A 27686-nucleotide genomic window follows, 5' to 3' on the forward strand; every position below is an offset into this window, starting at 1 on the left:
TCAGAAGCGTAACTTGGTGTTGATATTCAGTAAAAATGTAAACAAGTTTATTGAAACAGGCTTTTAACTGAACTAATCTTATATTTTCGGTTTCGATTAAATTGTTTTATACGCTAGCATGTGTTATTTTGATCAAAAAACATTCCTTGATGGGCTTCCGTAGTTCTGAGGTAAGAAGATTAGCTTTGAACGCCGGAGGTCGTGGGTTCGATACTCAAACATTTTCCCCCAACTACGCCCCTGCAATGTTATTCAAACAAGCTGGTTCTGTGCGCAAATTTAAAAAAAAGTTTTTTTTTGCACTGTTGTCTTTAAGTTTTAAGATATTTTTGTACAAATTGTGGTTGAGTTAACGGTATTCATGATTTCTGGGCTTGCGAAAGATTACTTTTGAGCAGTGGATACACAACGTGTTTTTGCCAAATGCTCTACGATTGTTTGTTATGCTTAAAAAAGGCAAAATGTCTTGAACTATATAATTTTGAACTCCTTGGGTTTTCTGTTAATAAGCTTTCAGGAACTCTGAAACTGTAATATAAATTGAATTAAGGGGCTGTCCATAAAGGATGTTGCAAAATTTTGAACAAATACCCCCCCCCCCTCCCTCCTTGTTACATGTAACGCTGTTCAACATGAGCATATTGTTATAAACAACGCGCGATGTCACACTTCTTGTTATTCTTTCCCTTCCCCCTGTCACAAAAATGTCACACTGAATTCCTAAAAGAGCCTACTCAGAAAAATGTTGATCTAAATTTAATATATATGAAGTTTTAAGTATTAAAGAAAGTTGGTAAAATGGTCATTCTATGAGAAGTTTTTGAAAAAGGTTACTTTGTCATCAATTAATGCTCTTTAAAATAATTTTTCAAAAGCCTAAAATGAAGAGCTATTAAAGCCCCCCCCCCCACACACACAATAATCATTAGCATCAGAAAGAGCTAAAAATGGATAAGTAGCCAAATTCCAAAAAAAAAGGGCTGCTTTGATATTGAATACATTTTTTTGATGTACAATATAGAGTATTCATGATCTTGTATAATTCATTCTTTACTTAACGTTTTTAAAGTTGAATTCCTGTGTAACTTTTCGAGAGTGCCCACCGAAGGGGGAGAGGGGTAGGAATCATAGTCTCATGATAATGATAGCTTTTCAGCGGCCATAGTTATAAATAACTGTGCCTTTGAAATTTTAAGGGAGATGGAGATGTTTATGGGGTATTTTTCTTGAAGTTTTCATAATTGAAGGAGGTAGGGCACCGTTTACTTTGGGGGATGGCACCCAAACATTCATGTCTTTTTAAAAGTATAAATTTGCTAAGCTAAGTTAACATTAATAATCTGGTATTATGTATTTTAATTTGATGTTATGTCTTTGAAACGTATTGCAGTTATATTTCCCGTTTACTTTAGTAAAAATGTTTATTTATATTTTAAAATTTCATTTTATTCTTATTCAAATACAATGGTAAAATTATTTTTTGTTTTGATGTAATGAAAGTTCATCTATTTATTTGAATACTTCTTAAGACTTAATGTTTCAATACAATATACGAGTAGTTAAAATGCGATTAATGTTAAAAAAAATTTCAAATGAAAAAAAAAACTGTTTATTTATCACTTCGTTTTTACAAGATTGTAAAATAAAATCGTGTTTAGTTATTTAAATACTTTGTAAGACTTATAAATGTTTTTATGTGAAATACTATGAATAAAGCTCAGTGTATTTTTTAATGTATGATTATTGGTTCCTTTTTATGTTTTCTAATGAAAAAGTAGAAGTTTTAATGCTACTAAAATAATAGAAGACAATAATAAATAAACCAAATAGTTTAATTAAACCAAAATACTAATCGAAGCGCTCACTTCCCAATATCATTGTGGATCGACTAACGATGACGTCATTTGCTAGTTGGATGGCCTTCCTATCTCGAAGGCCTCGAGCTGCCAGAGTGAGTGCGTTTCACCTCCTTGCCACGGGGGACTCCACGACAGATTTAGGCTGCTTTTTAACGTTTTTAACCTACTTTTTCGTTAAAAAAAATTAAAAAAAAAGAATGATCACATAAAAAGTGGTTTAATACATCTCAAAAATATTGTGAAGTGCCAGAAAGGTTAAGAATAACTTTAAAAAGTTAGAAATTAGGGTTATGAGATGGGTAAAATGTATGTTTGTCGGTCTATGTGTCCTCCTCAATAACTTTTGAATGAATTGTCCGATTCGGACAAACTTTTTTTTGTTCGAAAAATCTCGGCAAGGACACCTCATTTCAATCCCTCACTTTTTGATCTGAACAATTTTTCGTTCAATTTTGAATAAATCGAAGAAACATTACATAGCGCCTTGCTGAAAAATTTAATACAAATATAGATCCCACACTGAACTTAAAGACGCATTTGCTTCAAACAAAATATTTCAGAAAAAGCTCTCGATGAATGTATGGAAAAGATCTTTTTGATTTGAACATATTTCTGTTCAGTTTTGAACACTTCAAAAACCCTTAACTTTAGCGCCGATGGTGAAACTAATAATCAACATAGATTTCGAACTTCAAGGCGGATTTTCGGCAAACTTTCTTGTAAAAAGCTTTTGATGGTACAAGTATCGAGCGGATTTTTTTGTATTTAGATATTTTAAGGATAATTTTTGAACAGCTTAAAAGATTTCAACGCTATAACAGCAACGTGAAAAGCTATGTTTTGGCACCAAAGCATAGAAAATATTGTGCAGATTTCGAATATATTCTCAACTTTTGGTTTCATGAAATAGAAAAAAAGTATCAATAAAAAAATCAAAATACAGTATTTTGTAGACTTAACATTGATGCGAGTCAAAGATAAATATGACTGAATTCAAAGTGCAAATGATTTTATTGGGTCCGTGGATTTATCAGGAAAATAATTACCAACTCCTGACTCTGAGCGCCAAAATTAATGCGGCAACGATCCTAACTACGCAACGTTGGCAGAAATACATACAAGGAGGGAAATGATTAACTCCGACTCTTGGGACTTTAAAGCTTTATACTCCCTATTCCGACTCCTTTATCCAAAAATCAGTCGACTTCGAATCCGTTGACTTGGTTTTTACCACGACTAAGGAGTCGAGAAAAATACAAACACTCAAAAATGTTTTCAGTATTTTGTTTTAGAATATTAAATACGATTTTTGAATAAAAATTGGAATATATTACTCTGAAGACGTCACATTGACAAGACAAAGGATTTTTTTATTGAGTAGAAACTTGATAATGAATAACTGAGAATCGATAAATTATTCCACACAATCGCAATGCGATACATAAACTCAGAAAATAAACAGTTAACAAACAATGCTCAGTAATATTTTAGCACCGCGATTAATATTTTTTAATTACTTAATTTGAACACTCGTCAACACAATTTGAAAGGGAAATATATTTAGATATTTTGCTTGAAATAAAGTTTGGAGATTTGATAAAATGTTTAACGTACTTTATTAGACAAAAATGTTACATTAATTTTTGATAAGAAAATATTGCGAAAAAATGCATCGGAAAAGGCAAATTTTTTGCCCAAAAGTATTTTTGGCAAAACATCAATTTACACAGACTACAAACAGTGGCGAGGCTACAGTTTCAGCCGCACGGGGTGGTTCCTCTATTTGCCACCCTTTCCCTGAGACGTAACTGATACCATAGAAAATTATTGAACTTAAAACTTTGTTTAAGGAAAGGGGCAAAAAATAAATAAATCGTATTCCTCCTACAAAAACAGGGAGGGTCAGGTTCCTCTTTCGGAGAAATTTTCAAATTTTTTTCAAAAATCGCAATTAAGGGGGGTTGGGGTCTCTTCCGATACTTCTTCCAAACTCATGTTAGTTTTAGACTTTGGTGACGTTATGAGATCGGGGGCTTGTGTGCAGAATATTTTCCAATATTCAAGTCTCTAAAATAACAATTTTAGTAGTAATGAGGAAAGTCAGGGGCTCGATACGAAAGCATTTCGATTTTGAACTCTGGGAAACGCAGTTGTTGTCTCTCTTTGATGGTGTTAGGGGAGGAAGGAGAGCTCGGGTTTCCCATTCGAAACATTTTTTAATTTGAAATCAATTTTAAGCTTTCTTTTTGGCTGCGTTAAGGTAATGGGGAAGCTTCGGGCCTTTCTTTGAATATGTTTTAACACCAAAGGGGAGAGGGTCCTAAAAACCCTATTATAAAATATTTTCGTGGATCCTGGGGGTGGGGTGAGGTGATATAACGTCACCAAAACTGCTGTGAAGTCAGGTACGCGATCCTAGAACTTTTTCAAAAGTCACTCACGTCCTGGAAAGATGACGAAAGAAGGGTGAAGTAATCTCCCTCCTGAAATTGAAATGCGTTGTACGCTATTTTTCAGAAGGACATTTCCGGACGCTCATGTGGAAATTTCTGAAAACCAAATTTTACACTAACTGCGGTGATGTTTGAGAGAGGGATAGGTGTTCGGGGCGGAGGGGGGGGGATGATTCGCCGGAAATTTCTTAAAATTGAAGTTTTAAAAACACAATAATAGGCTTACATTGGAGACGTTAAATGGGATGAGGGTTTTGAATATCTTTCTGGGAAATTTTTCAAAATTAAAGTTTTAAAAGCTAAGTTTTCGATTATTTTTGAACAGCTTAGGTGAGTTAGGTGTTTAATGATCTTCATCAGAAATTTTTCGAAATTTAGGCTATCTTTGGTCATGCTGTACGAGAAGAGATAGGGTTTAGGATTTAAGTACTCTCGTCAGAAATTTTTTGATGCAAAAGCTTTAAAGGCACAATTTAAGCTATATGGTGAGACGTTCGAAGAGGGTGTGGATGCTATCTCTTTCGTGATTTTTCCAAAACTGAAGGTCTAAAAATGTGCAATTGGACTGTGTTTGAAAGCATTAAGGAATTGAAGACTTGGGAGCTCTGCCTGGATTTCATTTTTTTTTTTTTTTTTTTTTTTTTGCCATCTAAAAATGCATTTTCACGCTATGTTAGTAGATAATAGGGAAAGAAGAGTCAGTGTGAAACTCGAGAGCTCTCCTGTCCAAAAACATTTTAAATCTTATCTTTGGTTAAACAAAGCAGGATAGAAAGTTCCCAACAGAAAATCATTTGAAATTAAACTCTCATCCTCCCCCAAAAACCGCCCTTTTAGGTCATGTTGATCAGGGTAAGGAGAAGAACCAGTTAAACAGCTCTCTGTCCCGAAAAATTAAAAAAAAATGAATTCCTAAATGTGGGGAGGGCTCCCAGATAGGGGCTCTCTCACAGAAGTTTTCCGAAATCAAATGCCAAAAAACACAAAATTTGGCTCTCTTTGGTAACCTCTAGGTGGGTCCCAAATCTCTCATAGATCTCTACTTTGGCTCCGCGCTTTAATTTGACGGGTGTGGAAGTTGCTGTCTGAGACTGGGGCACATTTTGCCACCCTCTCTAGTCTAGCACTGATAGACAACCCAGTTCAGATGTCTATGGTAACCTCCTCATTAAAAACTTACATCCCTTAAGCTATCACTGCCGTGCCGCCCTTTCAGTCTGCAACTTAAGTAAAAGGGAGAGAAAAATAAGGAATTTTGCTCTCATATGGTTATTAGAACAACACATATTTTGTGTAGTAGTGCTTTTCTTATCATAATCATACCAAAATTTAACATTTTGAACTTTTTTTTTCTTTTGCCCCAATTAATAGATTTAAAGTACGATTCCCTTATTTGGATTTTTTTCACATCTAAAGTGTTAAATTGCCGCCCCCAAAAATCTACCGCCCAGGCTGTACCGCCTCCTCCGCCCCTCCCTAACTACGCCACTGACTATAAATAATAGGAATTCTTTAACTACGCTACTCTGCTCATTGCTAGTTGGGGAGAACACGCAAATGATGTTAGTAACATTAGTATTACTTTTTTTTTAAAAAAATCTCGAGCTCAAATACTACTTTACTACACGAATAAACTTTCTAATGTGTTCATATGTTGTTAAATAGCTACTTATTATGTTGATAGATTTTAAATTTCGGTTGAAAATGTCAACAAATGGCATCGGTAACTGAGGATAAATGATCTGAGCTTTTAAATTGAGACAATCCACAGAAAAACCATAACTTGGTATTCCACGTAGGACAATCATCATTTAAATAAAAAAAACCACCCATGAAGAACCAGGCGAATTCGCAGGTTCAATAGTACAAAACTTGGTGCTTTCAAAAATGAAAAATTAAATTTCCTATTTTTTAGCTTAAACTTTCGTTCTGTTTATCATTAGTAGGGCTTTGCACCAATTGATCGTTAGAGTATATAATCGTTAATATTTTCAAACTGAACGTTCTTTGACTTCCAAGGTTAGATACAGTTCCACTTGCAGAAAAAAACATCTAAAGCGGCAAATTTACGCGATTCTTACTTCGAGTGTTTGTTTGCTACTCGGTGGCAAGGAATTGTTTCTACGTCAGTCTGTCCACCATATTTTTAGTTTTGTTAAAAATAGTGTCAAAATAAATGGGCTTATAACTAGGCTTGCCAGACAGGCCGCTTTAACCGGAACAGTCCTGGTTTTCATACAAAATCCCGGTGTCCCGACCGGTTCACTTCACGTCCCGGATTTAGATAAATTGACCAAAAAAGCCTCAAAATAATTAACTGTCAATTATTATTCAAAATACAGTCGAGCCCGCTTAATGGAATAGCCTATTTTTCATGAAAAATTATTCTAATAAGCGGCATATTCCATTAACCGGAATTAAAATAATATACATTAACGTTTTTTTACATAGAAAATGTACTACACTAAGCGGGATATTCTTTTAACCGATGTTCCAATTAGCGGGTTTGACTGTAATAACTTTGTCATTTCTGCACCTCAGAGTCAGATTGACGTAAATCCAAACATTGCGAATTTCTGTTTATTACTGCATTGTATGTAGAATCCTGGCTGACATCGAGCCATGCAAACGTAATTCTAAAAAAAAAAAAGTCTCTAAAATGTCAAATTTTTATAACTCTAATCTGAAATCGATTTCCATGGATTCAATTCCTTGCAATTCCCGCAGGTAAATATATCCTGCTAAACCATGGGAAAAAAATCTGACCCCCCCCCCTTCAAAATCTAGCATATGGGCGCCCATGATACATAGCATTGAGAATGAATTACCCCTCTAAAACCCTATAAAAACAAACCAGGGGTGTGTACCCTTTTGAATACTTACTACGCTGGCGAAAGGGGGGGGGGGAGTATTCCGGTGTCCCGGTTGAACATTTCAGAAGTCTGGCAAGCCTATTTATAACCGAAGACCTTATAAGCTTATTTTTGTAATAGCTACTACTTTCACATTTGTCGGTTCTACAGAGCCAGTTTCAAACACTCTCTGTTCATGCAACCATTTAATTTTCCGTCCAAGATACGGCGAATGCAACCGTTTTCGTTTAACCTTCTTGACCTTGAGGGAATTCAACTGCCTTCTCGTCAACGCAATTTGTTCGATTCTGTCTCTGGATATTTTGTGGATTTACTTTTACAATCAACATTCCTTTAAGATCTGGGATTTGCAACAATGTTTTTCGCTCGACCGCAAACTTTAGCAAAAATGCTCTTTTTGCTGAGATAGCAAACTCATAATTTGTTCAATAACTACGCGAGTTCACATGATTTGAACTACTACTTCAGTGAGTCATAAATTTTTCAATAAATTTCTTACTTACAGTCGAGTCCCGACTTACGCGAAGGATGCGTTCCAAGACTCCTCGCGTAAGTCGAAATTTCGCGTTGTAGAGAAATGTACGGATACAATTTTTTAGAAACATACCAAATTCTTTTAGACACTGTTAAACACCCCTTATAGACTGCTTTTGAAGTATTCCTCAACTATACATTACAGTTTCTTACATAAAGAACTGAACTTTTTCTGTTTTAAAAAATAAAAAAGCCGTTTTATTCACGCAAAATACTTTAAATTGCACAAAACGAATGATCAATGGGAAAGAAAGACATAAAAAAATACGTCACGCACAGTATGTAGAAATAATAAATTGCTGCACTATAATAGTAATATACAGTAAATACAGCAATAATATTCATGGGTTGAAAAATAAAGATGGTGATGATTTCTGCTCCTTTCTTTTTCAATATAGTATTCTTAAATACGATTGCTTCACCTTGTCTTTTATAACGATTCCATTTATGACAACTCCTGAACTCTTTAATCCACAGTACAAGAGCAACTTCCATTTTCATAATACATATTTACTTTGCTTAGACACTACTCTGCAATTCAATGTTGAAACTAAGTTCTCAAGTCTAAGTTCTAAGTTTTGTTTGTTCTGACTTTTAATTGTACGTATGAAAGATTCGCTCATACTTATTTTCGTGCTACCGTCGACGTTTTGTAGTTGTTAAGGCATTTCGAGAATCTTAACATTTTCTTTTTTTTTGGCAGGAACTTTCTTTTTCTTAACATCTTCAAACTTTGGATAAAACAGCGCACGAAAGCGTCATTATATTCCATCAACTTTCATAATTAGAATGAAAAAAAGAAATAAATAAATTAAAGATGCTGGGTGGTTATATAATGCAGTAACAACGCGATACATAGACTAGTTTGGTATGAGAACTTTCGCTACTGTCAGTAAGGGATGTGTAATAACATTCACGAAATCAATATTTAATAGCCAATAACGAAGCCGATACTTTCTTCCAGAAAAAAAAATCGTGTTGTCGACGAGGAATTCGCGTTAGCTCTAAAATTCATTACTCGTAGAAAAACTCGCGTTATAGCCCTTTCGCGTAAGTCGGATCGCGTTGTAACGGGAGTCGACTGTATTCCTTTAAAATGAATTCTTACCTTAAGAAACCTATCTTTCATAGTACAGACCATCGTGCCAGCCTGCCAACTTAAGCAATCTTTCAGCCACAGGGCCGAATTTAGCTCCATGCCACTCCTATGCAGATTTGAAATATGCCGCCCCCTCGCCCCTAAAAAAGCAAAATTTCCTTATCTCAAAAAAAAAAAAAACGCAAAATAGTGTTCCCCAGATTCAAACTCTCAAACTTATGAAGAAATGAAGACGTTTCACATTCAGAGGCGCCCCGATGAAATGATCACAGTGATCCCCCAAAAAATTCCTTATTCGGCAAATTTTGATGACGATTCGGCAAATACCATGATTGAAAAATACAGTCGGACCTCCATATATATCGAACTTCCACATATCGAAATTTCCTATATATCGAAATTCCAGCACGTTTCCATGTTCATTACATAGAAAAATTGCTTCTATATATCGAAAAAATCTCGATATATCGAAATTTTTTTCGATACATTCGTAGATTTTTTTTCCCACTTTAAACTGTTTGTCTCATGAAAAATGAAGGTTAGGGGAGAATATTATGTTCACTAAAGTTGCTATGGAATCTGGGGCTGAGAGGTGTGTAGATATGTCGTTGTTCCGTTCTGGAGTTCTAAAATTCCGTTAAGTTCATTTCAAATCTTATTACCAGTAACACTGTAAAATCAGTTTCAAATTATCCTTTTTGTCTGTTGATTATCATTCCTAGTCTTTTTAGCTTCAGTAAAAATCATTCAAGTTAAGTAGATTGATTTTTTACTTTTCTCTCGATTACATTGTCAAAACGAAAATCTCCTCATATTACGAATCAAGTTGAACTGCCGAAGAATCAAGATGTATGAAGGCACAAAAATGTAATTTCTGATAATTTTTCTGTTATTTACTTTCGTTTATGCTCGTATAAATTAGAAATTGGGTTTCATGCACGAAAATGAGCTTTAATTTTAATGTTTTAGGAGATTTTTATGATAAAAACAGATTGTTTCTATATATCGAAAATTCTATATATCGATTTTTTTCCGGCAATTTGCTACTTCGATATATGGAGGTCCGACTGTATTCGACTTTCATAAGACGTATGAAAGTAATCATTATTAAATTACAAGAAAAAATTGTCTCTGTGGAAAATGAAAGAATGCTAATATTCTACTTTCAAGAATAACAATTTAATTTAAAAAATGTGTGGTTAAAGCAAATTTGCCCCCCCCCCCCCTGAAAAGGTTGCCACCCTATGCAGCTGCCTACTCTACCTATTGGGAAATTAAGCCCTGTTCAGCTAGCTTTTCTATACCACAGCGATACTCTTTTTTACTTCCTTTTACAAGAATGGAAGTATTGTATTCGCGAAAAAAATTTCACTCAAAAATCGACCTTCATTTTAATTTTGCTCACCCCCGAATGAATGTTTTTTTTTTTTCGACTTGACTACACGTGGATAAGTGCCTTAGAATGTATAGACACGCGAAATATCCATTTTGACGATTCCCGAGTTAATTACAAAACGTTTTCTCGTGACGTCTGTATGTGCGTATGTATGTCGCATAATTCAAGAACGGTATGTCCTAGAAAGTTGAAATTTGGTACTTTGGGGTCTAGTTGTGCACCTCCCCTTTTGGTTGCATTCGAGTGTTTCTAAAGGGGTCTTTTGCCCCTTTTTGGGGGGAAATCATTGTTAATTTCAATGTAAACTCAAGTGGTGTTATAATTTTGTGGGCAATTGGCGATATATCGCCAGTATTTTGGTCGCCAAGTTTTGTCATTAACTTGGCGACAAATTTGGCGATTTTTTAATTTTTTAAATTTAAAATCTGGTTTCAATTTGGCCACTGTGGGTGATATTTAGAGAGTAAACTATTGAATCACATCAAAATTGCCAATAATGGGAAAATGACATTAAATTGGAGTAAGAGGAAGTCATGTGATGCACACATCAGCTGGTTAAATTTTATTATGATGATAATCAGAACCATCATAATAGTTTACATTCCACCTTGTTGCAGTGATGTGATCCACCAACTGTCATCTTCACCGCCGTGGGCAGGTAAAGGCAAGGACGGATACAAGGGAGGGGCGATGGGGGCGATCGCCCCCTCCTTGAGCCGAGATACAGGAACTCTCCCGCGGCATATACGTATATCTTTGATTTTGAAGTACTAAAAACAGTTTTATACGATCTTCTATGATGTTAGAAGAAAGGGACTTTCGCATGGAACTTTTTCGGGAGTGAAGTCTAAAAAACGCAATTTTGTAGCCCATCTCTTAATAATTTAGGGACAGGGAATTAAACTTTCTACCGGAATTTTTACGAAATTGAATCTTCAAAAGCTCAACTTCAGACCATCTAGAGATGATTTCGGAGAGGGCTCGAGTGCTCTCCTCTGAAAAATTTTCGAAATTGAAGTCTAAAAGAAACAACCGTAGAACACTTTTTGAATACGTTCAGGTATGGGATAGGGTTTAGAGCACTTCTTAGGAAATTTGCAGAAATAAATCTAAAAAAAAAAGTAATTTAAGACGATCGATCTTCCATGACGTTAGGGGAAGAATGTAAGGAAACGCAGTGTTATTAAAAGAAAAGGGTAATCAATAAACATCGCCCCCTCCTTGAATATTTTCTAGATCCGCCCTTGGGTAAAGGTCAGTAACTCATTTTTTTTTTCATCTGTTGTGCACTAGCTTTATTGTACAAGCTTGCTTATTTGGTTTCTGCTGAAAAAAAGGCGCAGAAAAACGTCCAATTCCAACATTTTCCTAGGTTAGCATTGAATCCAACCGACCCATTTCTTCAATTATCTCCGAAACTCATTTCTGCTGATTCTGTCGTTTACATGCCCACGGCTTTAGCGCAGCATAATTTAGCGTCGTCTCAGCTGCGTTATGTGCAGACTCGAACTTAAAGCAAAAGTTATTCTTTTAAGTGTTAGTTCATCCGCTTCCTACTTGAGCCTCTAGGGACTACTTGAACCCATGAGAAAACGAGCTGATGTGTGCATCACATGACTTCCTTTTACTCCAATTTAATGTCATTTCCCCATTATTCGCTATTTTAATGTGATTCAATATTTATTCTCTAAATATCACCAACAATGGCCAAATTGAAACCAAAAAAACTCCGCCAAATTTGTCGCCAAGTTGGCGACAAAACTTGGCGACCCAAAGACTGGCGATATATCGCCAAGTGTCCGACAAATTATAACGCCACTTGAGTTTACATCGAAATTAACAATGATTTCCCCCCAAAAAGGTGCAAAAGACCCCCTTAGGAACATCCGAAAGCAACCAAAAGGGGAGGTGCACAACTAGACCCCACTACGAGTCTATGTACCAAATTTCAACTTTCTAGGACATACCATTTTTGAGTTATGCGAGATACATACAGACGTCACGAGAAAAGTCGTTGTAATTACCTCGGTGATGGTCAAAATGGATATTTCGCGTGTCTATACATTCTTAGGCACTTTTCCGCATGGGGTCGAATCGAAAAAAAAACTCAACATTCATTTGGGGGTGAGCAAAACGGAAATTAAGGGCGATTTTTGAGTGAACATTTTTTCGCGAATACAATACTTCCTTTTTTGTAAAAGGAAGTAAAAAAATCGGAGTTGGCTGAAAAAGGCTTTGGCATTCGCAAATCAGAAAGTTTCGACATACTGCTGAATGCAACTGTCGCCAAAAGAGCAATAAAACATTTGAGTCACGGTGGCGAATTTGGAATGCTTAGAAATGAACGCATTACAAAAAGATTTGTGATAGCGCTTGAAATCAGATTGAAACAACTTGGGAAATTAAATCGTGTTTGAGTTCGATGAAAATGAGATGGTGATGTTGAAATCCTCCAAGCACAAGGTAGTATGAATGTTTTTCTGCGACAAGAACGCAATGCAAAAGGTTAGTGACAGATCTGTGATTTCGAATTTTTCAGTGGGGAGGTGGGAAAGTATATGGACACAATGTAAATGATACCAAAAAGAAAAAAAAATGCAAGAAACATGTAAACTCTCATTGTAATACATTAATTTTCAAACCCAGGGGAGGGACAATTACACCCTTGACTCCTCTAAATGACGTATCTAGATAGGGATAGTAAAATTCAGTGCCGCATTTAGGGTAAGCAAAACCCGGGGGGTTGGGGGGGGGGGCGCTTGCCCTGCTAGACAACTACTTCTGAGGGGTGGAAAACGCATTCAGTTCATATTTCTGTCTTTTTTTTTTAAAGTTGAAACTAGATATAAAATATCGAAACAAGACGGATAATATCAACAGTTTTAAGATTTTATTTGACTCCGAAAAATCGAAGATCCGAAACTGATTAAATGGCTAATAGAAATTGCAAATGTAAAATTAAAGAGAGATTATTTTGTTAAATGAAGATGGCCCAATGTTCTTGGGTTGAAGGAGGAGGGGGACTATATGAAATTAGGAGCACAATTTGCTCAATTTGAACGAAAATCAAGGTGAGACAGCTGTAAATGTTGATTGGCAAACAGCACAGATATAGTTAGAAAGTTCTTTTTGAAACTATGTTGTTGAACAAAGCAACACACACAGAATTTTCCGATAAAAAGGGCCTATGTACGCGATGAGATAAAAGCAAACACAACTTGTCCATTATGTTGACCTAAATGCTGCTATAGGAGAACACAGATAGGTATTTGTACGTTCTTTGATTTTTGAAGCACGGATAACGTTCTTTGCGGTGAACTTTTGCAGCAATACTTACAAATAAAACTTTAGCTTAGTACTTTAGCCGGGGGGGGGGGGGGGGGAGCGATGACACAAGTCATGCAAATGAAATTTTTAAGGTTGTGGTCTGTTTAAAGGGTAGATTTTTCTCAGTGGCCCTCATGGGGGCGGGGGGGTATTTTGTAGCATTTGAAGGAGAATAGGCCTCCCTGTATTTGCTGCCGTTCAAAATACTTTTACGATTATTATTTGTAAACCTAAAGGTTGTATGCGTCACTTTTAAAATATCTGCAGCTCTTCAGTAGAAATCTGCTGATTATCTTAAGAAAACTTGCCTTTCTCTTACCGCCCGCAACCCCTCCTGGTCCCTTACCCACCCTGGCAGACCGGGCGATACATACTTGCCTGTATTTGTACTTTCTCATCATGCAAAAATTTTTAGTACCTTATGATCGCTTTTTTATATAACCAGCTCTTGGGCTAATAGTTCGAATAACGTCAATACAATTTTTTCAAGAAGTAACAATACGTTGAAAAACAAGAAGGAAAAAGAAAATAAAAACGTTGCTTGGTATTGAACCAAAAAATAATACGAATAATTCTTTTATGGTAGCGAAAAATCCAGGGGTGTTCCACCTCTCAAGTTCCCACCCTGAGTATCCCGAAGATCCCCACAAATTGCATGCTCCCCTAAAAAATGAGAACAATATACTTCGGCGGCAAACCCACATTTGAACACAAGTAGAAAAGATTTTCGCACGTGTTTTCGGAGTTTTTTCTCCATTGATGTCTTATCTGCTTTAGATGTAGCTTATTGGGCGAATACTTTTTTACTATTTTTTTTATTTTGAGAAATGTGCGTTCAAATTTTATTCGCTCAATTTTATTAGTACACTCCAAAATTGAAAGTCCTTTTGTTTCGTTTACTCGTTTTTTTCGTTACCTACGGGTATGACTGAGGCTCAAGCTGTGTTGTTTGAACCATGTAAGCAATAACCTACTATGTTTAACAAAATAATGGAGTCAAAAGTAGTTTTGTCGTCGTAATGATTTTGTAAATGATGTTGTTTGTAAACAAAAAGGACGGATTTTTTGTCCGTTCTATATAACCTAAAATGAAAGTGACATCGTATGTTTATTTATGATTCTTTAATTACAATGTGTTTTAATGAGAGTTTTTGCACTTGAAGGTAGACGAAGGACAGAAAAATAAAGACCTCACCTCATCAATAGTGACTAATTTGAAGAACCACATCTTCTATTAAAGGTAAATCGTTTGTTTTACTGCACCATAACTTCATACATGTATAATTAGTTAAATGGTAGGAAAAACTTAATTAATTGAAGCCAGTGGCGCAGCCAGAAAATGTTTCTGGGAGGGGTTTTTAAAATCGAAAATTGTTGCTTTCTTTCCCATTCATTTACAATGCGTAATTATTCAATATCAAAGAATTTCTACAGATAAGTATAATTATAATTCAAAGTAACTGCTTAAAAATAATTAATAATTTGTATTGATATCACTATGAAACGAAGAAAGTGGGAAAAAGCACAGGATATTTATTATTAGTTTTACCTTAATATTATACTAATTTTTTGTGTATTTTTCGCGAGATCATTTAAAACTTCCTCCTCAAATACATTCATGTATTTATGAATGTCAAATACTAGCTAATAACGGTTTCAATCTTTCGATGAGAATTGGTTAAGAGCCGCAGAAAATCTGGTTCGGTAGGTATCCTCTCTATATGCCCCTAAAAAGGAATTGTGCAGTGATGGAAGTGCTGAGGGACCATGATACCCCATGGGTGCCCATATGGGAGAAAGAAGGGGCTCGAGCCCCCCCCCCCCCCCCCCCCCCTTTGTAATTAGAACTTACTCGCTTTCAGTACTTTCATCTTTGCAGAAATGTAAAAACATTTCTTCTCCAGCAATTAATGAATAAGTTATTAAAAATGTCAAATTTTAAAAACTCTAATTTGTACTGAAATCGGTTTCTATGGGGAAAATATCTGAGTCCCCCCCACACACCCCTTAAAATTTTGCATACGGGCGAAATCATGAAAGGAATAAGTATTTGCTGAAACGATCCCGTGTCAATTGATTACAAAAAAAAGTTTTTTCTTGCAGACATCAAAAGATAAGTCTGCTTATTTAAGGTCGTGTTTTGTTTATTGCCGGATTTCAGATTAATCGGATTGGTTTCGGTCCCAGTTATTCCAGATAATTTAATTCAGAAATTGAAAACTAATGCGCTGTTTGTTAAACTAACTATTTGGCGCCTTCTCGCGTAAGCAAACATTTGCTCCGCACTTGTGGAGCTGTGTTTCATTTATTCGCGGCGTCCAAGAACTTACTCCATCAAATTACAGAGTAGAACCCGTTTATTCGGCTCCCGTTTTCCCGGATCTCTGGTTTATCCAGATTGAATTTCTAGAGTTAAAAAAAAGTTTTATGTTCATACAAATGAGTTCAAATTATGGTAGCTGAACTATAAGTGCAGCAAATATTTGCTTTTTATGTTGATTGAAGTAAAACTCCTACATAAATCGCATAAAAATAATAGCAGTCTAGCAATCATCATGACATATTTGGAGCGTCAAACTGAAACCACTGCAACTTAATAATAAGCCATAAGGAGTTTGCGAGTAACAATCCAAAGTAATTTTGTTACAAAACATTGTTTTTGCTGTAATAAAAGTCAAGTCTGCTTATTTTAGGATTAGCTTTGCTCATTTTCCCAACTACTCCGTTCACTTCCCAGTTAAGGACCTCCCACTTAGTTCGGATAACCGAACTTACCCTACCATTATTTGCTACACATGAGTCGCATATAGGAACGTTGAAGTTGCGAAAAATGAGACCCTTACTTCTTCATGTTCAGCGCCCTAAGATACATATGTATAAGAGAACCATGTTTCATATTTTTTTTTCTGGAAAAAAAAAGTCCGGACTGTTTCCTCGTGAGTGACATCTGCTGGGATATTGGCGATACACACTAGTATTGGTGTGAGTGTCTCGAGGTCAAGCCTTTGATGCGGGCGGTTGACCAGGCCCGACATTTGGGGGGTGGGGAGTCAGGAGGGACAATTGCCCCCTCCTTGTTTTAAGACATTAATGCAATCCCATGTGTGCGTGCTTGGTTTGTTTTTTTATTATGGCGTTACCGCAACGAATTTTGAAACAAAACTCACGGTACTAGTAAACTAAAGTAATAAAAACTCCTTTAATCAACTCAATTAAGTTAATTTATGAATTATTTTGCAAAGAGTAGAAATTACAAGATTTGGTATTAAGAGACTGCTGCATACTACAGAGAGCAGAATAGGTTCGTTAGTGAGGGTGGAGTTTGATGCTAAAAGCATCAAACTCCACCCTAGCTACATTTTTAAAAAAAACGTCCTTCTAGGAAATGTCTTGGAAACTGGAATTCCACTTAGTTTTCTTTTCACAAAATAGCTTCGTAAATAACGCAGTCTTCAGAAGAAACGGAATCGTTATTAGTGAAGTTCAAATAGTCCCAGAGATTTTCTACTAGTTACTGCGTTATTATTATTAAAATTATTTTGACACTGTAGTGCATCATATAGCTTTTGAATGAACCTTAAAATTCAGGCTGCTATTTGCATCATGTTCTGCCGCCCCGTCAGTTCTAAGGAGAGACTTGCTTTAATAGGAAGCGAGTTCACATTTTACGTAGCGAATCATTTTATGCAGCGAGACTGTTTCAAATCCCTGATTCAGAAATTATTCACTCTATTTATTAATAAGTTGGATACATATTTTTTTCCTCATAAACAATTGAACTACGGAAAGCTGTGCACTTGTAACTTACCTATTAACTGTGCCATATTAATTTTTTTGAAAGCACAAATTGTAAAATCTTCCTCCCTTAAAAATAAGCCAAAAGGCTTCCAGGGAAAGCAATACGTACGATTTCGCAGAGTAAGCGGCGCACAACCATAGTCAAATCAAATATGTAAAAAACAAGTGACGAGAAAATACTTGGAAGCTGTTCATCTTGTAAATTTTTACAATTTTTACAAATTGAATCTGGCGAGCCGAGTTTATTAAATACTTAAAATCTAAGAATTTTGGAACCTAAAACAAACTAATTCATGTATACTTGCCTCTCAAAGTCTAAATAAAGCATTTCCTCGGGTATTTGACGTATCATCCCAGAGTAAGATTTCACGCTGATATTTTATTCATTTTGAAAAGTTTTAACACTAGAAAGACGGAGGGGCCTGTGTGGCCCCTCGCGTAGTTTGTTGTTTAATAACTCGGATAATACCTAACGGAACTTAATGGAATTTTCTGACTTTTCATTATATGACACTATTTGAATGCTTGTTTAATCATTTAATCATTCACCTCATAGTACTGTAAATACTGATCTTTATACCTAGAAAGACGGGAGGGGCCACAGTGGTCCCTAAGCATTTTGACAATTAAAAAATTATTTTCTTTCCTTTCTCCTAATTGTTGTAGCATAAAAAAATGCCATTCACTCTAGTTTAACCTGTAACTTCCTCTTTATGCAGCCGATTGGATATCCAAATGCTATAAACAGTACCGACTGCTTACCATCCTAACGGTGGCCATTGCTCTTCGAAAGGAAAACTAATTCAACCTTTTGCCCAGTATAGAGAGAAAAACTAAAAATAATTAAGTACTAAGTGTTTATTTAGTCATGAAAGAAGGTGCATTGGGCATGTGGACTCCCGCAGGAATGATTTTTAAAAGAATTCGCTCCAAAAATGGGTAGGGGCCACACTGGCCCCTTCAGTCTTTCTAGGTATACAGAAAATGTCAGTCGTTCTAGTGTTAAGGAGTTTTGTTTAAAAGCTACTAATGATAGAAGAGTGATATATTGAATGTTTTTCGAATTACAATACGGTTTCAATACATAATTTTCACAATGGTTTTGATGAATTTCCTTGAAGAATCCAACAAGGTTTCATTTTGGAACAATTGTCACTGTGTCACTTTGCTGTATGCCGCAAGCATTCCTCCGAGAGTAAGTTTGATATTAATGCGTTAAATTTACAGTAGGACTAGAGATGAAAACAATCGAAAAAAAAAACGTTTTTTTTTTTTTTTTAAGAAGGAGTAAATTTCCACTTCGAAAAAATTGATAAAAAAAGGATTTTTTTCAACTTTTCAGGGTTTTAATTGAAATTTTCAGCAAAATGTGATTAGAAATTTCTCACGCTTAAATTCTGATGTAATTTCTTCCACCCCCCCCCCCCCCCCCCGCCCGTTTTATGCTAAGATACTGTCTAACATTAATGCAAGTTGTTGTATGACAATATAATTTGCATATAGATCAAAAAATGTTTAAGAAGAGTCAGTACCTCCTATACCTTAAAGGTTAAATTGCACAGGTTCATGTACCTTTTTCTGAAAATGTATTAAAAATACAATTATGAAATTTTTTCTGTATTTTAAGTAGACTCTTTTCTCTATATTGAAGTAAAATTCTACAGAAAGAAAGCTTAGGTTTTCCGAAAACAATTCTAATGTGTAGGTCATTGTATTTTTTAAGGCCATTTTGCAACACAAAATCAGCTCTATAAAAAAATATTTTTCGAATTTGAGAAAAAAAAATTACTTCAGTATATGTAATTAGATGTATGGAAAAGGTGGTAAAAATTTCAAAGCCAAACACAATTTAGTTTCTGAGAAAAAGGAACATTTATTTCCAAAAATACCATTTCATGATATTGCAATTTAAAGGGAAAAAATCATAACTCATTAAAATAGGTTTACGTTTTTTTTAAAGCTTATTTTATCTTACTTTTAATTTGAGAATGATCAAGAAGTTTGTATCATTAAAAAGGCATTGAAATGGAGTTTCAAAATATATAAAAATCAAAAAGTCGAAAGTTTTGAAAGTATTTAGGGTTACTGACTCTCCTTAATAATACTTTTTGCAAAAAATCTTTAACCTCACTAATAACCTTAGTGAAGAATTTATTTTCCTTCTTCATAAAACAAACAAGCATAACTTTAATCACAAAACTATGTTTCTGCTGACTGTGCGAACTAAATGTACAGGGTGCGGCAAAAAAAAAAGAAAAAGAAAACGGGCAAGCAATTTTCCATGAAACTTTATTAAAAGTAAATAAATTAACAAAACACAAAAAATAACAATATGAGAAGACATGTATTAATCAATACATTTAATTGGTTTTAAACTGGCAGCATTTTGCAGTAATACAGAGAAGCAACTGCTTGTTGAAATTTTCATTCAACGGCTCTCTGCAAGTCCTTTAATCAATCCTATTCCCTATAAAGCAATTAGTTTAGAGAGTTCAATTCTATGTGTGTTTAGGGTAGACCTTTGACTCCAAAATAGACCATACAGTATAATAAATGGGATTGAGGTCGAGCGAGTAGAGCGTCCACTCTAAAGATATCATGTCAAAAACAATGCGCCTTGCGCCACTCTTGTCTGTTTTCGCCATATGAATCGGTGTGGAGTTAAAGGAAAATGTCCAGTCTACAATGCTGAAGAATAACTTCTAAAATGTCCTTCTGGTTCCCTTTTTCATTCATTTTACGGCCCTCATTCACAAAAAACTAGAGACTTTTTTGTCGCTTGTGCTGATTCCATCTCAGACCAAGCTGACTTCGGATTTTGGCGATATCTAACACTTTCTAAGGTGCTTGGAGTGTCTACAGACCAAATCCTATTGTTCTAGGGGAAGTGAGCCGGGTAAATCAGTGAAAGGTATCTCTTCCAGCGTGGACTTGCGACCAGTCTCAAACATTTCTGGCATCTTTGGAGTCATACAAATGCCTGAACTTTTTGGAAGTCGTAAAACTTCTGTTCGAGCTGTTTTTTCCCTTAGTCCCACTTATCGGTTACAAATTTCCACCTTACGAACGACTTCTCTCGTGGAAACCGAAGGATTTCATTGAGCTCTCGTTTGGATGACCTGACGATTAACTGAAATGTTCACTGTTCGTTTTTGTACACATTCCCGACTATCATTTCCAAGCCACTTGAAACGTCATGCCGTTTCAAATACTGTTTGTTGAGAGACAACAAGCAAACGAACTGTCATTCTACTTGGTTAAACAACTTAAAATAGCAGGTATTTTGCTTAAAATTGTAAGAAAAACGAAAAACAATGCATGAACTAGGTAATATATTGTAAATTATTTTCTAATAAAGTGAGAAACGAAAATAAATTAGGTACTCATTAAAATGAGATTACCTTTCTTCCATTCTATGATACAATTGTTGTCCGATATTTTTTTGCCGCATCCTGTATACTTCCGTGCTAAGCAAAAAAGGGGAATTTGCAGTTGTGCTCAAGCTGAGATATTGTATTTTAAAGTGTGGCTCTTCCATATATTTGATTCAGATGTCTTTTTTTTTTTTTTAAAGAATTTTTCAAAACAATAGTTCTTGATCAAATGACCCTAAAACATCTCATTTATTAAGTAAAATACGAAACAGAGAACAACTTGGTTATAATAACTCAAACTTGTTCAAAATTTCTGGTATGACTACTTTTACTACTGTGCTTAGCACGGCCGTATGAATAAACTAAAACAAGTTTTGGTTCAGCTTAAGAAACACCAATTTAGTTTCGATTTCGTCTGAGACTGGATTGGAAAAAATCAAAACTCAATAGCTTTCATTTTCAGAGAATTACATTGTATTATTTTTCTTTCAAAAAAAAAATCGAAACTTAATAGCTTTCATTTTCAGACAATTACATTGTATTATTTTTCTTTCAAAAAAAAATCAGTCATGTTTGAAAGTCGATCAATTTCAATTAATACTTCAAGTTTCAAAGGCAATCTAAAATAAAAAATAATTGTTACGATTAGACGCACATTACCCAATATTATTGGTTGAATGACGACTTGACTTATTTCTGGTGTTTGACCATGAAAGCTTTTAGTTATAAAACAAAAAGTTTTTTTTTTTTTGTTATAATTAATCTTACCTTTATGTGTATTTCTGTCAAGTAGATGTGTGGATAGCATACATTTCTTAATGCTTAACCGTATATATGTTCCAAGAAACACAGAGCTATTGAGAAACTCTAATTTTATTCATGAAAAAATCAAATTTTCCATTTTTTAGAATTTTTTCCCGAAAAAAAACCGGTTTTTTTCAACGGACCGGTTTTTTACCGGAAAAAAACGGTAAAAAACCGGTTTTTTTTTCCACTATTTCAAAATTTCCGGAAATTTTACATGTCTAAGTAGGACGTAAATGCTACAGTGTGAATGTTGTAAAATGTTTTGCTTAATGTGTTTGCGCTGGTTGTAACTTACTTTTCTGTGGCTCTGCTTTCCAAGGTAAAATCTAACACTGTGTTTTGTGTTAGAAATAAAAAAATCAAATCTAAATCATTACTAAAATTTCTAAAGAAGAAAAAAGCCCCTTGATTTTACTCTATATATTCTGATTCTTTAATATATTAAGAATAGCAAAACTCTTAAAACGTAAAAGAATTCTCCGGGAAAAATTCAAAGAAAAGAATACAAAACGTACAAATTGCCGTAAAAAAAATGTAAGCCAAAGCAGCTTTGGAGTTTTAATACATTACGACATCCCTCGAAACAGGAACTTAATTTTAATTTAAGCAAATGCACATTTATCGATGGAACAGGTCGACGTCTTATGTCATCGAAGACATTACTGAACTCCGCTAAACTGTAAATTGGGTTTTTGTACAGTGTTCGGTTTGTTATTGGGGGTTACATCGATTGGTAACAAGCAGGGCTGAGGAGCCGGTGTCGAAGAGTAGGAGTCGGATTAATTTTAGGGTGAAAGAGTCGGAGTCGTTAGAAAATATGCCGACTCCGGGCTTCTTTTTTTCTTTCATTTTCACTGACTCTCGTGGAATTGTTTTAAAAACTGACTACCAATTGATTCGATAAATAAAAAGCTACTAATGAGAAAATAACTGCAATTAAGGCAATCAGCTAGCTTGAGTGCTTACCGAACTTTCTGTAGCCGTCCCCTAGTTTGCTTGCTTTTCAACATAACTAATAGCAACTGTCAGCAAACGGCTTCGTTGCCTAACATTTTCAAGTTATCACTTGAATCAATTTAAATAAAATAGAAATAATAGTGTTTTGCTCGATCTCAGCTATAAAATAGTAAAAGGAACGTAACAACACAGTAAGTCAAGACCCGTAGCACAGGTGGAAACTTTTGAGGGTGATCGGCAAATTCAAATAAGTTCTGGCGCGAAAGCACGAATCCAAAAGATATATTGAAATAATCTAATGTTTTTTTTTTCTTTATTAAGACTATTTCTATGAGCTTGGTTCTCACTAAAAAGTATGGAACAAAATAAGTGTGAATGATTTCTTGGTTACAACACTCAACAATAGCAGTTAATCTTAAAATCGTCATATTAAGGTTAATTCTAAAGCAGCCAATAAAATTTAAATTAAAAATTTAGCGAAGAAGAAATATAGGTTTAGTAAACGTCTATTCGTATAAATAAGTATACCGCCGCATTTTGTGTAAAATTGGTTCCTGACGTATATGTGCCCTATTTTCGTTGAAAAATTGATGAAATATAATTTAAAATATATTCACGAAAATTTTCAGAATTTAAGTATTTATATTTTTTATAAACTCTGAAATTAACTTTGGTTGTTATCTACCAGATGGGTGTAACACGGGGCGAACCACCCCTTCTCAAGATCTTGGATGTAGAAAAAAACCTTTTTTCTCTCAAGTTACAGCTTTTAAAAATTGAAAGCACACGATTTGATCAATATTTATTTGTTAAACATTAAAGGGGGGCAAATTACAGATAATCCTTTTCAAAAATTTTAAAAGGATATTTTTTAATTGAATTTCTAACGTTGTATGCATCTTGTGTATACAATAAAAACAAAATGCGAAATTTTCATAAAAGGGAATTAATATTTCAATCTCTCATTAGAGATTTTTCCCCTTCCCCTAAAGGGAGATAGCGAGTTGAAAAATACAATAAAAACATTTTTTTTTTTTAAATCCGGAGTTGGAGTCGGGCGTTTCAAAATCCAGGAGTCGGGGTCGGAGGAGTCTTCCATTTTCCTTCCGACTCCGCAGCCCTGGATAAAATAAACAAGCAATACGCATTCTATTTTTGAAAACCGAAAACATAACTTAGCAATTTATTTCATGTTGCTTCTGAAAAAAAAAGCATAGTCAAACATAATATCTTTAACAACGGGAAATATTGCTTGACTATTTTCAACGACATAAATTTTTTGGGTACTATTTTGATTGAGACCTTTTCTGTTGATAAAATTGATTCTTTATCATGAACATTTTAAATTGAAAAATTCTTTAAATAATTATTCATTTTCTATGTCAATATTCCAGAATACTAATTTTCTCATTTCTTGTACAGTACGTATCACATTTTACAGCATCAACACATTTTTATTAAATTTTTGTTGGTCTATTTTTGCAATAATAGAATCATTATGTGAGCTGTCTACTTTTTGAAAAGTATATTCGTTTTGAATACATCAAAAACTGAGATTCAGCGGAAAAAAATATATGTATACTCTATTACAACTTAAAATTCATAGCCGAAAACAAGAATAACTAAAACAACCACTTTTATGAAATTAAATGTAGCAATCAATTCGAATTCAGATCAGAAATGAAAATTGCGCAAAGAAACGTTAGCGAAAAATACATCCGCGAAATAGTCTTTGATATTAAGTTACACAAATGGAGCAATTAAGTTTCACAAAATGTTCAAAGCTAAGGGGGAAAAAAACCCAATAAACTCAAATGAAATTCGACTTATTAACAAAATTTACATGTGAAAGATTTACAAATAATTATAATTAAATTAATCACTTTTGGTTAAAGAATAATCCTTTGCATGGATTGTTTTTCAGCAGTTGCTCCTAAAGCGATTGAAGTTGGTAAGCAAAGACAGTTTCAGTCAAAGACAGACGTGGATCAGTAACTATTCCACGGTACACAGATGTAGAGGGCGCTCGGATGCGGATCGGAACGTCAAATATTAGGTTATTTTAGCACGGGAATAACACCATGGCATTAGAACTTTTTGAACGTTTAATATGACGACCCCTCAAAACTAGAGTGGCACCGTGATAATATCACTGTTGCTGTACGTCTAATTTTACGTGCAAGTAACACTTAACACCGTCATTCGACTAATAACACGATTTCTGTACCAGATTTGAACGTTTTAGTGCTACTGGAGTAGCATTGGGGTGTGCATCTCAAAGCGATTTTTCGAAAATTCAATTTTGTTCTTTTAATATTCCAAGTTTCTTTACTAATGATAAAGCTGAAAATCTCTATGTCCAAATTACTTTTCCCGAACGCCAGTAAACTGACCATCGAACCAGGTATCGAATTTTCAGTCTTTATGTTTGGTTATTAACCATAATCCTCTGATAATAAGTGGAGATATCAATTAAAAACTATTAATTATGACCCTTCTATTTCGACATAAAATTCCTATTTTTCGAAGGTTTTCCTCCATTCAAATTATTTTTCAGTGCTTTATCTCAACTTTCCACAGCAATACTTTTATTAAAATTTGTAGCGTGATTAAACTCATTGAGATAAAATATGTGTTGCAATTTTATTTCTCGAATATGAATAAAAAAAATCTGGCTATTCTTTTGAGGCTTTCCTGTTATCGGGGGATTTAAAATGGTTATTTTTCCTCAATCTGCCGCCCACAAAAAATTCACTATTTTTTTCAAGCCTGATTGTTGAACACGTCTCACTTGACATACCTTTTATTTTCGAGGTACAGCATGCAAAGCCGGGCGACGCAGCTGGTTTAACTTTATTTTTTGATTTTTTTGACCTACAGAAAGTAAGCATTGGCTGTTGGTTTTCACTAAACGAATTCTGCAGCTCTCCTAATACTCGTAGAAACTTCAAACAAACTTCATCTTAAGCGGAAAATTCCTAGCTTTAGAACGATTAAAACTTTTAAAAAAATGAAATAAACAAATTCTTCCCCATATAATCTAATTTATATGAAAAATGGGCTTAAAATTGGAATAGAAAAAGTAAAAAATCGAATTTTGGAAAAATCGCTTCGAGGTGCACATCCCCATGCTACAAACTAACTTTGTGCCAAATTTCATGAAAATCGGAGGAAAAGTCTAGACGCTATGAGCGTCATAGAGAACCTGACAGACAGAGATACTTTCAGCTTTATTATCAGTAAATAAAGGATCAAAAAGAAGAAAGATAAACAAATTCTTCCCCACATTATCAAATTTATATGAAAAATGGGCTTAAAATTGGAATAGGAAAAAGGAGAAAATCGAATTTTCGAAAAACCGCTTCGAGGTGCACACCCCCATGCTACAAATTAATTCTGTGCCAAATTTCATGAAAATTTGCAGAACGGTCTAGGTGCGATGCGCGTCACAGAGATCCTGACAGACAGAAATCCTGACAGAGAGATCCAAACATAGACTTTCATCTTTATTATTAGTACAGATAAAGAAGATAAAGAAGAAGAAAGATAAACAAATTCTTCCCCATATTATCAAATTTATATGAAAAATGGGCTTAAAATTGGAATAGAAAAAAGAAAATCGAATTTTCGAAAAATCGCTTCGAGGTGCACACTCCCCATGCTATAAACTAATTCTGTGCCAAATTTCATGAAAATCGGCCGAACAGTCTAGGCGCTATGCGCGTCGCAGAGATCCTGACAGAAATCCGGACAGAGACTTTCAGCTTTTTTATTAGTAAAGAAGATAGAGAAGGAAGATAAACAAATTCTTCCCCATATTATCAAATTTATATGAAAAATGGGCTTAAAATTGGAATAGAAAAAGAGAAAATCGAATTTTCGAAACATCGCTTCGAGGTGCACACTCCCATGCTATAAACTAATTCTGTACCAAATTTCATGAAAATCGGCCCAACGGTCTAGGCGCTATGCGTGTCACAGAGATCCTGACAGACAGACAAATCCGGACAGAGAGATCCAGACAGAGACACTTTCAGCTTTATTAGTAACTATTGGACTTTATATTCGATTTCAGTTTTCGCGTTATTTTGGTTTTACTAAAATTTCAAGGTGTACGAACACTTTTGGGAGCCTTTGTAGGGATCTTACGGTTGAGCAATAAGAACTTTTGCTGAAATTCTGTGGGGACTACCATTTAAATATACGAGGCATGTTTTTAAAGTAAGTACCGTTTTGATATAAAAAAAGAACGAGTACAGATAGAGCAAAGAAATTAATTGCACAAAAATCTACCATCCTTACGCTATTTTTCGACATTGCTCCCGTGATTTTCCAAGCATTTGTCATAGCGTGGTACAGGTTTTTGTATACCTATTCATAGAAAATTGCCGCCTGTGTAGTCAGCCATGAGGACTCTTACACTGTAAAAAAAAACTGTAAATTTGGAAGAAGTTATTCGTATTTTTTACAGAAAAAAACTGTTCGTAATAAAATACAGAATTTCTCTGTTTTTTTGAATCTGTAACCGGTTATACTTTGGTTTTCTTCGAATCTTCGAAATTTCGCCCGCGTGTTTGGATTTTGGTACTCGTGCTCGAGTTTTTGATCTTATATTTATTTAAAGCGAGTAAGTCTTAAATCGTTTGCAACTTCCATTTCACTGCATCCTAATCAATATTTTATTATTATGTTTTTTTTGTCATCTGTTACTGAGGCATATTCGGAAATGTACCTTTGTATACATGTATTTCGTAGTAGTATAGTAAATATTGAAATGGATTTATGAAAGTATAGTTTCATTTTTTAATCTTCATAAAATAATAAATCAGCTTGAATAAATAATAAAAATACGGAAGATTTCTGTAAAATAAACGGAAGAAAACTGGCGTCCTGGCTGACAGTTTTTTTCTGTAAATTTTAGATTTTTTTTACAGTGTACAGGGCTTTGGCTGGAGCGTTTTTGAACATCCTCTGCTGCCCTCACCTCGCTAGCAGCATCTTTCATTTGTTTCGGCATCTAAAGTCTTTCGTAGGTGGTCTGTGGCACAACAGTAATAATGAGCTCAGAGAACATGTTATCCCATGGCTGACTACACAGGCGGCAATTTTCTATGAATAGGTATACAAAAACCTGTACCACGCTATGACAAATGCTTGGAAAATCACGGGAGCAATGTCAAAAAATAGCGTAAGGATGGTAGATTTTTGT

This window comes from Uloborus diversus, unplaced genomic scaffold (genome assembly GCF_026930045.1).
Source record: "Uloborus diversus isolate 005 unplaced genomic scaffold, Udiv.v.3.1 scaffold_16, whole genome shotgun sequence".
NCBI lineage: Eukaryota > Metazoa > Arthropoda > Arachnida > Araneae > Uloboridae > Uloborus > Uloborus diversus.